The sequence below is a fragment of the Pelodiscus sinensis genome, unplaced genomic scaffold (assembly GCF_049634645.1).
Source record: "Pelodiscus sinensis isolate JC-2024 unplaced genomic scaffold, ASM4963464v1 ctg69, whole genome shotgun sequence".
In the NCBI taxonomy this organism is placed as follows: domain Eukaryota; kingdom Metazoa; phylum Chordata; order Testudines; family Trionychidae; genus Pelodiscus; species Pelodiscus sinensis.
Window position 1 is genome coordinate 32485 of NW_027465915.1, and position 12228 is coordinate 44712.

The 12228-nt window shown below is 50.4% G+C and overlaps 1 long non-coding RNA gene across 7 annotated transcripts; it reads right to left on the bottom strand.

Annotated features, from left to right (window-relative positions):
• Window positions 1-589: 589 nt before the first annotated feature.
• Window positions 590-10716, bottom strand: LOC142824872 (uncharacterized). 7 transcript variants are annotated; one of them, XR_012899418.1, is made up of 7 exons: window positions 10030-10716; window positions 9605-9754; window positions 8627-8916; window positions 6528-6665; window positions 3059-3319; window positions 1798-2693; window positions 590-1279 (listed from the first exon to the last, which is right to left on the bottom strand). It is a non-coding gene; the product is annotated as an uncharacterized LOC142824872 (long non-coding RNA). The 7 variants fall into 7 exon arrangements; XR_012899420.1 differs by having other exon boundaries at window positions 6541-6665; window positions 10019-10716; XR_012899419.1 differs by having other exon boundaries at window positions 6534-6665; window positions 10019-10716.
• Window positions 10717-12228: the final 1512 nt, after the last annotated feature.

Consider the following 12228-nt stretch of genomic DNA (forward strand, 5'->3'; position numbering starts at 1 on the left):
GAACAGAGACAGGCTGTGACAGACCGGGCTGGGTCTGGTTACAGCTGACGGCGTCCGCTCTGGGTGAATTGCTCAAACTAGGGGCTCCTTACAGTCCCCAGACTGGTGACCTTCCCAAACAGGCCACAAACCAGTCCCAAAAATAAATTGTTTGTTAACAAAGTAAAGTGCTTCCCTTACTGACTCTCACAGGTAGGAAGGGGGATGTCAAGCTGGAAGGGAGGGGGGAGGCTCAGGGCTGAGGGTGCCACCTGGATGACGAGTCCCTGCCACCCTCGCTGCGGAGGCCTGCTTGGAGATGGCTGCGCGTGCGGGCTGGGGCTGGGCAGGAGGTGCGGCTGTACCTGAGTCTGGGATGGCAGCGGGTGAAGGAGCGTCGGAGGGTGAGGGGAGGGGTGGGGGAGCTGGTGGGAGGGGGGGAGGGCAGGCTGAGCAGGAGGAGCAGGAACAGACACAGGACCGGGGAAGGCTATGGCCTCCCGGATAGCAGTGCAAATAGCAGTGCGCTGTGTTGAGGAAATCTCGCTCCCCTGGGGTACAGAGTCCCCAGAAGGGTCCGAGGCTGGAGGTCAAAGCAGTGAGGCAGGAGAGAAATCCAAAAGGAAAATTTTATTATGCATGCAGGCTGACAGCTACCAGAGTGAGAGCAGCAGCAGCCCTGAGAGAGAGTTTCCGGGATCCTTTATACAGTGTGTTCAGACAGTTTAGTTGTTGATTGTTTTCTTTAACATATCAAAGTCTCAGCAGAAGTACTCTAAGACATTTCTGTTCACACCAGCTGTGCTAGAAGTAAGTTTTACAGTACAAAGGCACATGAGAACCTGAGTGAGGAGTCTACAAGGCAAACTGTGACAAAGATAAGAGTTTACATGACAATTTGTGACAGACTAGGAGTCTCCATGAAGTTGAGATAGGCATTGTAAGGGTCTTGATTAGAGTTAAGATGATTTCTCTCTGTTACAGGGAGAGAGGCCTGGAAAACTTTTAACCCTTACAGCAGTTTTCTGTTAGAGAGTTTTGATTTCCTGCACAGTCCCTCCTTAGACACAATTGGAGTTATTTGATTTTTTCCCACAGCTGCTGCACAAACTCGTCCAGCAAGCGACTGCGCCGCTCTGTCTCTGCCTGCATCCTCTGATTACATGTCTCCTGCATCCCTTGCAGGGCCGAGATGTGCTGGCGCACCAGGTCCAAATACGTGCGCCAGTGCCGATGGGTTCCCTGCAGCCGTCTGGGAGGTGGGAGAGGTGTGGCCCCCCCACCCTCCTGGACAGCTGGGCTGGATGTGGAGGACAAGAGGGAAAAGTCATCAGTCATGCATGCTCACACTTTCCCTGAGAGACAGCATGCCCTCCTCAGCAGTCAGTGCCTGTCCTCTAGGATCAGCAGATGTTCATGTGGTCTCAGCAAGGAGTGGTATGCCCTGAGCAGCAGCCACAGCCTCCCTGAAGCCCAGACAGTGTGCAGGCCACCATCCTGCCCCCCTCCCCATGGCCAAGCAGCACAGACAAGTGCCAGGCCACAGTTGGGGTTCCCGCAGGTTGCTAAGAAGCCTGAAGCTGTGTGGCAATTCCCAGGGTCCCAAACCCCTGCCTGTACCTGGCATCAGTGTCTGTAGGAGCAGGTGGTTCCTCGCAGCCATGCGGGTGCAGGGGTAAGACATCCCTCCCTGAGGTCAGCCATGTGTGTGTCCCCCTCCCCCCAGGATGTGATCAGCATGACATGTCACAGTACTGCACCATCCACTTTGCTCCCGCCTCCCCTGCCCTGTGTGTGATGGACCCTCACAGCACTCACCTGATGTTCCCTCCCCGGTGCCCAAAGTTGTCTGGGCAGGAACAATAGAGATGAAAGGTCTGGCAGGAGTGTCCACCAGGGCTTCTACCCGGAGGCCTTTATTTTCGACAAAAAATCTTCCCCGCATCCACACTTCCCTTTTTTTGACAGATCTCTGTCAAAAATAGTGTTATTCCTCGTAAAACGTAAAATGAGATTTACCGCTGTCAACAAAACCGCCGCATTCTGTTGATTTACTGTCGACAGAACGCGGCGGCTGTCTAGACGCAGGTACAGATTTTTCGAACAATCCCTGTAGTCTAGACACACCCCGAGTGTCAGAGTTGCTCCATTACAGAATTGTGCATACATTGCCAAAAGTGGCCATCGAGTGTCACTGTTGCTCTGTTGCAGCATTTTTACGCTAGGCAGTTAGGAGTTATGAAATAACAGGCTAATGACTCCTGTTTGTGATGAGGAATAACCCTCATGTAGAAATTGTTATTTTGAAATGTCTTCAGTATATATGCTCAGCTGTTCTTATTTAGAAATAACTACTCCCCAGAGTCATTCAAAGTAATTACTTCCCAGTGCTTCCTGAGACTCTAAATCAATGTAGTACGTCAACATTAGGGGAGCCTGACTCAGACTAATTTCAAGGCTTCCCTGTAGTTTGGATGTTCTATTTCAAAGTAGTTAGCTTATTCTGACATAAGTGTGCAGTGTAGACATTGTTCAAAATAATTTTAAAAGATTCAAGGTATAACTGCCTAACTAAGTACTGAAGGAAAACTGCAGATTTCTATTTGCTCTTAGTCTGCATTGCGCTAGCTGGCTTCCAGCCCTAGTGATGGGCTCAAGGCTTTAGTCTCTGCCACAAGTCAGCCATTCTTTCATGAATCCAATGCCACTGAGAACTGAAAAGAGAATGAGAGGAGACTTGTAAACTCGACCACCACTAGTGGTCAAAACACAGACATAAACATATGCATCACCTAACTGCTGGTCACTGGAGACCCCTTCTTTATTCCTCTCCAGCCTATCCAGGTCCTAAAATGCTCATAATTTATAAGAAACTATGACCATCTCCACTTCACCACACCCTCAGTCCACTATACCCACAACCTACCCAGAATACTGGAGAACAATGTGATGATGTCCAGTGATTACACGGACAGATGCTCTGTAGTTTGTCGTCCCTCCCTCCACATCGCTGTATTTGAAGGGCAGCGACCCACGTGCAGCTACTTACGGAGAGGAAAGGACAATCCCAGACAATTACCAGCCACAGGCAGAGCTCTGCCTTCCCCAGGATCCGTCCCATGGAAATCACAAGCATCTCTCTACTCGCAAGGAGGCACCTCGCTGCACAGACACTGGCTGAAGATAATTTCACAAAACATACACCAGCTCCTACACCGTCACGAGAGAGCTCCTCAGCTCCACTGTCAATAGGAACAACAGGTGACTCAGACTCACTTCAGGCAGATGCCCCTCATCTAGCTGGATCTCCAGAGTGGCTCCGATTGCCTACAGCAGGCCTCTGCAAGAACAGCAAATAACCCATGGAAGAAGTATCACTGCCAAAAATGCTACAGCTGCATGAGACCGTCCAGTACCTGCCTCTCTCTCCAACCCTTTCTACAACATGGCTGTTCCGCTACAAGACACAGACTGAACACCAACGGGTCAGTTGGCTGTAGCTCCCCACTGACATCAGGATTATGCCAAGAGACACACTCATCTTCCATGCGCTCGAGTCCAAGCCAGTAAGAATGCAAACACACCTCACATGACACTTCCTCTCTTTTTTCTGTTGTGTTGGCTAACACGGATTCATATGCTCTTGTGTTGCCCAAACGTCCAGTTTTGTGAGACCCCTTTTTAACTCATTCCTACCAGCTTTGGATTAGGGATGTTAAAGACGAGTCTATCCCCATAAGCAAATGCTTATGGGATAGTTGTCTGTTGACTAGTCAGCTAGTCGATTCCCCACTCCTTGCTGCCTCTCTGAGATTGAAGTACTCCTTCCCCCCTGCCCCAGCTTTCTAAGTGGCAGCACTGCATGGCTGAGCTGGGGATCAGCTCTGCGGCAGCTGCCCCTTTGAAAAGCCACCTCCACACGTTTAAAGGGGCAGCCATGGACCCCGGGGTCAGCTGAGAACTCCCCAGCTGATCCCCAGCTCTGCGTAGCATTTCCCCAGCTGGCCCCAGGTTCCACACGGCATGACCTGGGGCTCCTCATGGCATGCAGCACGGCATGGAGCCTGGGATCAGTGGGGGACTCAGAGTCCCCAGCTGAACCCAAGCTCCACTACTTTGAAATGCACAAGAGTCCCTGCTGGGCTCTTGTACTTTTCAAAGGAGGAATGGGGAAGTGCCTATCAACTTTGATTTAGTCACTATTTATCCCTTTAGTCTCTCCTTTTTCAAGAACATTTGTGAGACGTTTAATAGCAGTGGTCCAAATGCAGATCCCAAAAGCATAACACTCATTCCTACTCTCCCCGTCATAGCCACCAGGCTGCTGGTCAGTCCTCGTGGTTAAGGGGTTATCCTAGCCAGATATTTGGTCAGCCAATAACAATGCAGGTAGGGATTTCAAACTGGGAACAAAGCAATTTTTAACTTTTTCCTCCTCTGTCTGAGGCAGAGTGGGTTCTTCCAGGTAACAGGGAGCTGCGAGGCTGTCTCGCTCTCTCTAAGAAAAGTCTTTTCACAATATGTAAGTAGGGCAAAGTTTAATTAATCTATCAGGTTTTTAATTGTTTTATGGTTTAGGAATTTTAAATTGATGTTAAAAGTGTTTTTTTTTCCTCTTTGAAGCTTTCTAACCCACAGAATTGTCTCTGGCTACGTCTAGTCTGGCATGATTTTCCAGAAATGGTTTTAACGGAAAAGTTTTCCGTTAAAAGCATTTTCAGAAAAGCGCGTCTAGATTGGCACGGACGCTTTTTCGCAAAAGCGTTTTTTGCGGAAAAGCATCCATGCCAATCTAGACGTGCTTTTCCGCAAAAAAGCCCTGATCGCCATTTTCGCGATCAGGGCTTTTTTGCGGAAAACAAAGCTGAGCTGTCTATACTGGCCCTTTTGCGCAAAACTTTTGCGCAAAAGGACTTTTGCCCAAATGGGAGCAGCATAGTTTTCCGCAAGAACACTGACAATCTTACATGAGATCGTCAGTGCTTTTCCGGAAAAGCAAGCGGCCAGTGTAGACAGCTGGCAAGTTATTCCAGAAAAGCGGCTGATTTTCCGGAATAAGTGGCCAGTATAGACACAGCCTCTGAGTATACAAATTGGTGGCCCTTGCCATCTAGCTACCTTAACTATACTTGCAATGGTAGTATTGTTTTGATAATAAACCTATAGCAGGTTAATTAGAAAAGAAAAACTTTTTATTTTGGTGTCCTAGTTTTATCTGTAAGCTCTCTGTCTGACTGGCTGGGAGTCAGCTAGCACAGACTGCAGCTTGTTTTTCTCTTTTCTTTTTCAAGCTCTGAGGGGAAAAAGAGCTTGAGGTACCCCTGAGGTTTTAGGGAGGAGGTTTCCCAAGTGATCTCATCCCTAGTTTTCTTGGACTACTTGGGTGATGGCAGTGGATATTCCCTAAAATTTGGGTTTTAGGATTTTGGGGGGAAGTTTTTGTACCAAAGCCTGGAGAGATCAGGTTTTGGGGTACTTTTGCAGGCCCCTGCTCCTGCATTTGTTGTGCCACAGTGGGTTACCCCCCCCCCCATCTTTTACGGGGAGTACCCAGCAATGTTTTTATGAGGATCTAACAATACTTCAACTGCTTGAATGTCCGTCCATTTGTTATAAAGAACGAGAGGGGCGGGGTGATTTAAGCATAATAAAGTCCATGCCCCAAAGGCAAAGCCGCATCAGCTCAAACTCTGTTGCATTTAAGAACTGCCTCTGGAGTTAGGACATGAGCTTTAAGCACACCTCATGTATGAAATCCAGGGTTTCAAACTCAGGAGGGGGGCTACTGCCCTCCTACCCCATTTCTCTACCCAATTCTACACCCATAGGACCAAGGGCACCTACCCCCCTCAAACAATGGTGCCCTTGGCCTTATGGGTGGAGAAAGGGCAGGGTTAGGAGTGCACATTGCCATGGGCTGGGGGTGTTAAAAGGAAGAGAAAAGAGGGGTTGAGGGATCCACTGGATGGACGGGTGGACTGGAAGGATCAAGAGCGTGTTGGGCTGGGGGCCGTTAGGGAGGAAGAGGAGGGTGGGTGAGGGGGTCCTTATGTGTTGAAAGATGAATGGGGAGAAGGTAGGGTGAGGGTTGAGGTGAGCTGGGAGGTGGCTGTGACAGACCGGGCCAGGTCTTGGCACAGCTGAGGGCGTCCGCTCAGGGCGAATTGCTCAAAACTCGGGGCTCCTTACAGCCCCAGACTGGAAGCCTTTCCCAAATAGGCCATAAACCGGTCACACTGAGTGCTTTAGCTGCCAATCTGGCCAGCCAGAAGCCTCACGAGCAAAACCCCTCAGACACCCCAGCTCTCCCTGTACCACAATTAGCCCCAGGCCTGCACACAGGTGAGGGGGTTGTAGAACCCAATCTCACCTTCCCCGAACGGGTCTTTCTGGTCCCAAAGAACCAGCCACAAATCCCCGGTCACTTTACACTCTGGATCTTACCCACAAGATCACGCTGGGCCAATCCTTTAGAATCTGAAATCTAAAGGTTTATTAATAGAAGAAAGAAAAGCATGAGAGTAAGGTTGTTAAGGCAAATACATTACATGCACCAGTCACCGAGTTCTCGATGCAGGCTCTCAGCAGAGATGTTATAACTGCTATCTTAAAGGTCTCTGGTGTTCATCCTATGTCAGGATGGGTCAGCAATCCTCCTCGGCTCTCTGTTCCTTGCAAGGCTGCATCTAGGATCAGTAGCAGAATTGAAGACAAGATGGAGTCCGCCTCATGGCACTTGTATATCTCCCCGGTACCTTCCAAGTGGAGCACGTCACATGGTCGAATGACTTAGCTCTGTTTCCTATGTCAGCAGCCATTTTGCCCTGGCTGGGTTGCATGTTCCCAGACACAGTCCTCAGGTGTGTATTGGGCACCTTGAGAGCCATTATCCCTGGACCAGTGCTAATTAGCATACTCATTCAACGGACAATCCTCCTTTACAACAGGCAGTGCAGGCCAATATCAGCACAGACTCCATATTCATAACTCCACACACAGATATCATACAAGTACATGAGTAGCATATACAGAATCAGTAGAACATGACTTTCATTTGACATCTCGCATGGCCCCCTTTGTATAGACTTTGGGGCAAACACCTCCCCCCAATTGGTGCAGCAGTGATCTGGCTGCTCCCCTTAAAATCCACTAACGTGACACCCAGACAAAAGACCACAGCCTCTGCTTTCCTCTTCCTTTGAGGCCACTCCCTACCACCCACTGCTCGGACTTAAGGACAAAAGCAATTGTGTAACTGTTTAACTTCAAAAAGATCTCACCAAATGTAGTGATTGGGCAACAAAATAGCAAATGAAATTTGATGTGGATAAGTATAAAGTAACGCACATTGGAAAAAATAACCCCAACTATACATACCATATGATGAGGGCTAATTTAGCTACAACTAATCAGGAAAGATATCTTGGAGTTATCGTGGATAGTTCTCTGAAAATGCAGTATGCGGTCAAAAAAGCAAATAGGATGCTAGTAATTATTAAAAAAGGGATAGAAAATAAGATGAAGACTTTCTTAATGCCCCTATATAAAACTTCTGTACAAAGTGTTCAAGATGTGGGCGTACTATATGTGGTCTCCTCACCTCAAAAAGATACTGTACTTTGGCATTAGAAAAGGTTCAGAAAAGGGCAACTAAAATGAAGTATAAAACTATGGTACGCCATATCTTCAGTACTGTGTACAGATGTGGTCTCCTCACCTCAAAAAAGATATTTTGGCTTTGGAAAGGGTTCAGAAAAGGGCAACTACAATGATTAGGGGTTTGGAACAGGTCGCATATGAAGAGAGGCTAAAGAGACTAGGACTTTTCAGCTTAGAAAAGAGGAGACTGAGGGGGATATGACAGAGGTCTATAAAATCATGAGTGGTGTGGAGGAGGTGAATATAGAAAAGTTCTTTACTTGTTCCCATAATATAAGAACTAGAGGACCCCAAATGAAATGGATGGGTAGCAGGCTTAAAACTAATAAGCGAAAGTAGTTCTTCTCACAGCACATAGTCAACCTGTGGAATTCCTTGCCAGAGGATGCTGTGAAGGCTAGGACTATAACAGAGTTTTAAAAAAAAACTAGATAAATTCATGGAGGTTACGTCCATAAAAGGCTATTAGCCTGGGGGAAGGAAGAAATGGTGCCCCTGGCCTCTCTTTGTCAAAGGCTGGAGATGGATAGCAGGAGACAAATTGCTTGATCATTGTCTTCGGTCCACCCCCTCTGGGGCATCTGGCACTGGCCACTGTTGGCAGACAGGCTACTGGGCTAGATGGCCTTTTGGTCTGACCCAGTATAGCCATTCTTATGTTCTTATCAGTATCATAAGTGCACCGATGGATACGGAGCACGTAGCTCCGCGGGATCTGGTGCTTCAGGGGCAATGACTTAAAAGCCAGCTCCCCACGTGCACAGGCTCTCACCTCCGCCCAGCCCTTGCTGACTCTGTATTAGAGACAGCAAGGGGGAGGGAAGCGTGTGTAGTTGTCAGGATTAACCGATAAGCCCAGGCTTATCAGTTAATCGTATACACGACTATACGCTAACATCCCATTCATCGACTGTCACTGTTAGCATTTCTGTAACGGACTAAGTGCACTGCCGGGAGCAGGTACGCCTTGAGAGGCCTCCAAGCTTACCCAGTACATGGAGAGACCTTTTCTCAAAGGCCCAGCTTCTGATGGGTTTGGTCCTCCTTCTGGGATGCCACCAGATGTGCTGGGATTTCACTGAGACTACTTGCTCCACTAGCCTCTCCCTGTTTTGCTGACTTAGGCTCTCTGGCCTCTGGGAGCCCACGCAGGTTGGGACGCACCAAGTGTAGAAACACAGAGTCTGCAAACAGCTCTCTACGGTAAGGCTTAGCTAGAAAATCGTCCAGCACTCAATTGCAGTTCCCCTCCGGAAAGTACACCCAAAATAATATTATCTGACAAGGGAGAGAAATCACTACAATGTAAGCTCATACGTTTGCCCATCCCCTCAATGAGGAGTAACATACGCACAACTTCTCCCGCTCCCCTCCTGCTGTTAGAAATTACACAAACTACATTTGTTTTATTAAAATCTAGCTTTTACAGTTGAGAGATTGCTGTTGTTTATCAAAACAAAATAAAGCACGCATACCGTGTATGGGTGTAGGCATGGATGGAGGAAGGGCAGCGTTAGGAGTGCACGTTGCCATGAGATGTGGGTGTAGAAAGGAAGAGAAGGGGGGTGGGACCCAATGGATGGGAGCATGGATTGGAAGGGTCTGGAGTGTGGGATGGCATGGGATGGGGGCTTGTTGAGGAGGAAGAGGAGAGTGGTTGAGGGAGTCCTTACCTGCGGAAGGAGGGCTGGGGGGAAGGTAGTGATGGGGGTCACATGGCAGGTGGGATGGGATTGTGGGGGGAGGGACTGTGGGTTGGGAAGGGAAGAAAAAGGACTGAAGGGTCCTATAGATGGGGGAAAGGTAGGGATAGGGATAGAGTGTGGGATGGGGAGTGTTCTAGGGAGGAAAAAGAGGGGCTGATGGAAACATGAATGGAGGGATGCTCCATTCGGACTCGCTGTCTAAGCGAACATGACATCCCTTCCTAGACCCGAGTGGGCCATAAGCCGAGAGATTTCCATACCCGACACTTATCTCCCTGTCAGCGATGGCTGCTCCGCTCCCGGCCGGACGGTTCTCGCCTCGCTTCGACCAAGCTCCCGAGCTCGCTGTTCTCGTTTCCGTTCCATCCCCAGACGGGAGGACACCGGAAGGGTGGACTTCTTATCGCTCGCTACCGAACACAGCAGAGGGGAAAAAACAAACAAACAACTTAGCTTTTCAGTCCGCAAGGACGCGGCATTGCTTCTCCTCCCACCATCAGCCACCCCCTCCCGCTGCCACTCCAGGAACGTGGAGAGAACGGAGGCCTTGAATCTCTATCCACGCTCTGTTGAACCGCCTACCCCCCCTTCACCAGGCTCCATGCCCCAGCAGAAAGCTCTCTGCCTCAGAAGAAACATACTGCCAGGACGCTTGAAGATTTCAAACCACGCACCTCTTACTCACACAGAGCCATGGGAAGGCCGAACGCTGATGACCCTTCACGTGTTCCGAGAATCACGTCCAGGCAGCTCAAGTCCATCTCGGACGATTTCTTCTCCGCCCACGGCCACGCACTGATTCCTCTGCAAGGGTGGCCAAAAAAGCCCAGCGTGAGCTCTCACTCACTAAGGACTGTGGCTGTGGGAATTCTATCCTTTAGCCCTTTCCCCCCGTCTCGCCTATGTATCGGGCCCTCTACAAGAACACTGAGTCAGTCAGCCATGACGCACCACCGCTCTCCCTTGCGCGACTGGCGTACCTGCAGAATTCCCGTTGGCTCCTGAGCTCTTAACCCTTGAAGATGCTCACCTGGAATGCCTGCAAGTGTGCTGTACAAGGACACGGCAGAAGCAGAGCAAGGACAAAGACACAGACAGAAACAGACAGAGAGAACGTATTGGCCAATACGAGAGAGCAACAAGAGAGAAACACACAAGAGGCAGTCAGAAACCTTACCACCTTGCGTCTTCCTCCTCGAGCCAAGCGTCAGCTGAGAAGGACACCGTGTTCCAGAGAAACCAGCACCCCTGACAAACGGAAGCCCTGTTTCTCCCACTACCAAGGAAGCACCTCGGGAACCTCCGCTCGGACTCGCTGTCTAAGCAAACGTGACTTCCCTTCCTAGACCCGAGTGGGCCGTAAGCCAAGAGATTTCCACACCCGACACTTATCTCCCGGTAAGCGATGGCTGCTCCGCTCCCAGCCGGACGGTTCTCGCCTCGCTTCGACCAAGCTCCCGAGCTCCCTGTTCTCGTTTCCGTTCCATCCCCAGACGGGAGGACACCGGGAGGATTGACTTCTTATCGCTCGCTACCGAACACAGCAGAGGGGAAAAAACAAACAAACAACTTAGCGTTTCAGTCCGCAAGGACGCGGCATCGCTTCTCCTCCCACCATCGCACCGCAGCCTCCCACCGTCGGCCACCCCCTCCCGCTGCCACTACAGGAACGGGGAGTGAAAGGAGGCCTTGAATCTCTATCCACGCTCTCTTGAACCGCCTACTGCCCCTTCACCAATCCCTAAGCCACCAGGCTCCGTGCCCCAGCAGAAAGCTCTCTGCCTCAGAAGAAACATACTGCCAGGACGCTTGAAGATTTCAAAGCACGCACCTCTTACTCACACAGAGCCATGGGAAGGCCGAACGCTGAGGACCCTTCCCGTGTTCCGAGAATCACGTCCAGGCAGCTCAAGTCCATCTCGGACGCTATCTTCTCAGCCCACGGCCACGCACTGATTCCTCTGCAAGGGTGGCCGAAAAAGCCCAGCGTTAGCTCTCACTCACTAAGGTCTGTGGCTGTGGGAATTCTATCCTTTAGCCCTTGCCCCCCGTCTCGCCTATGTATCGGGCCCTCTACAAGAACACTGAGTCAGTCAGCCATGACGCATCACCGCTCTCCCTTGCGCGACTGGCGTACCTGCAGAATTCCCGTTGGCTCCTGAGCCCTTAACCCTTGGAGATTCTCACCTGGAATGCCTGCAAGTGTGCTGTACAAGGACACGGCAGAAGCAGAGCAAGGACAAAGACACAGACAGAAACAGACAGACAGAACGTATTGGCCAATACGAGAGAGCAACAAGAGAGAAACACATAAGAGGCAGTCAGAAACCTTACCACCTTGCGTCTTCCTCCTCGAGCCAAGCGTCTGCTGAGAAGGACACCGTGTTCCAGAGAAACCAGCACCCCTGACAAACGGAAGCCCTGTTTCTCCCACTACCAAGGAAGCACCTCGGGAACCTCCGCTTGGACTCGCTGTCTAAGCAAACGTGACTTCCCTTCCTAGACCCGAGTGGGCCGTAAGCCAAGAGATTTCCACACCCGACACTTATCTCCCGGTAAGCGATGGCTGCTCCGCTCCCAGCCGGACGGTTCTCGCCTCGCTTCGACCAAGCTCCCGAGCTCCCTGTTCTCGTTTCCGTTCCATCCCCAGACGGGAGGACACCGGGAGGATTGACTTCTTATCGCTCGCTACCGAACACAGCAGAGGGGAAAAAACAAACAAACAACTTAGCGTTTCAGTCCGCAAGGACGCGGCATCGCTTCTCCTCCCACCATCGCACCGCAGCCTCCCACCGTCGGCCACCCCGTCCCGCTGCCACTACAGGAACGGGGAGTGAAAGGAGGCCTTGAATCTCTATCCACGCTCTCTTGAACCGCCTACTGC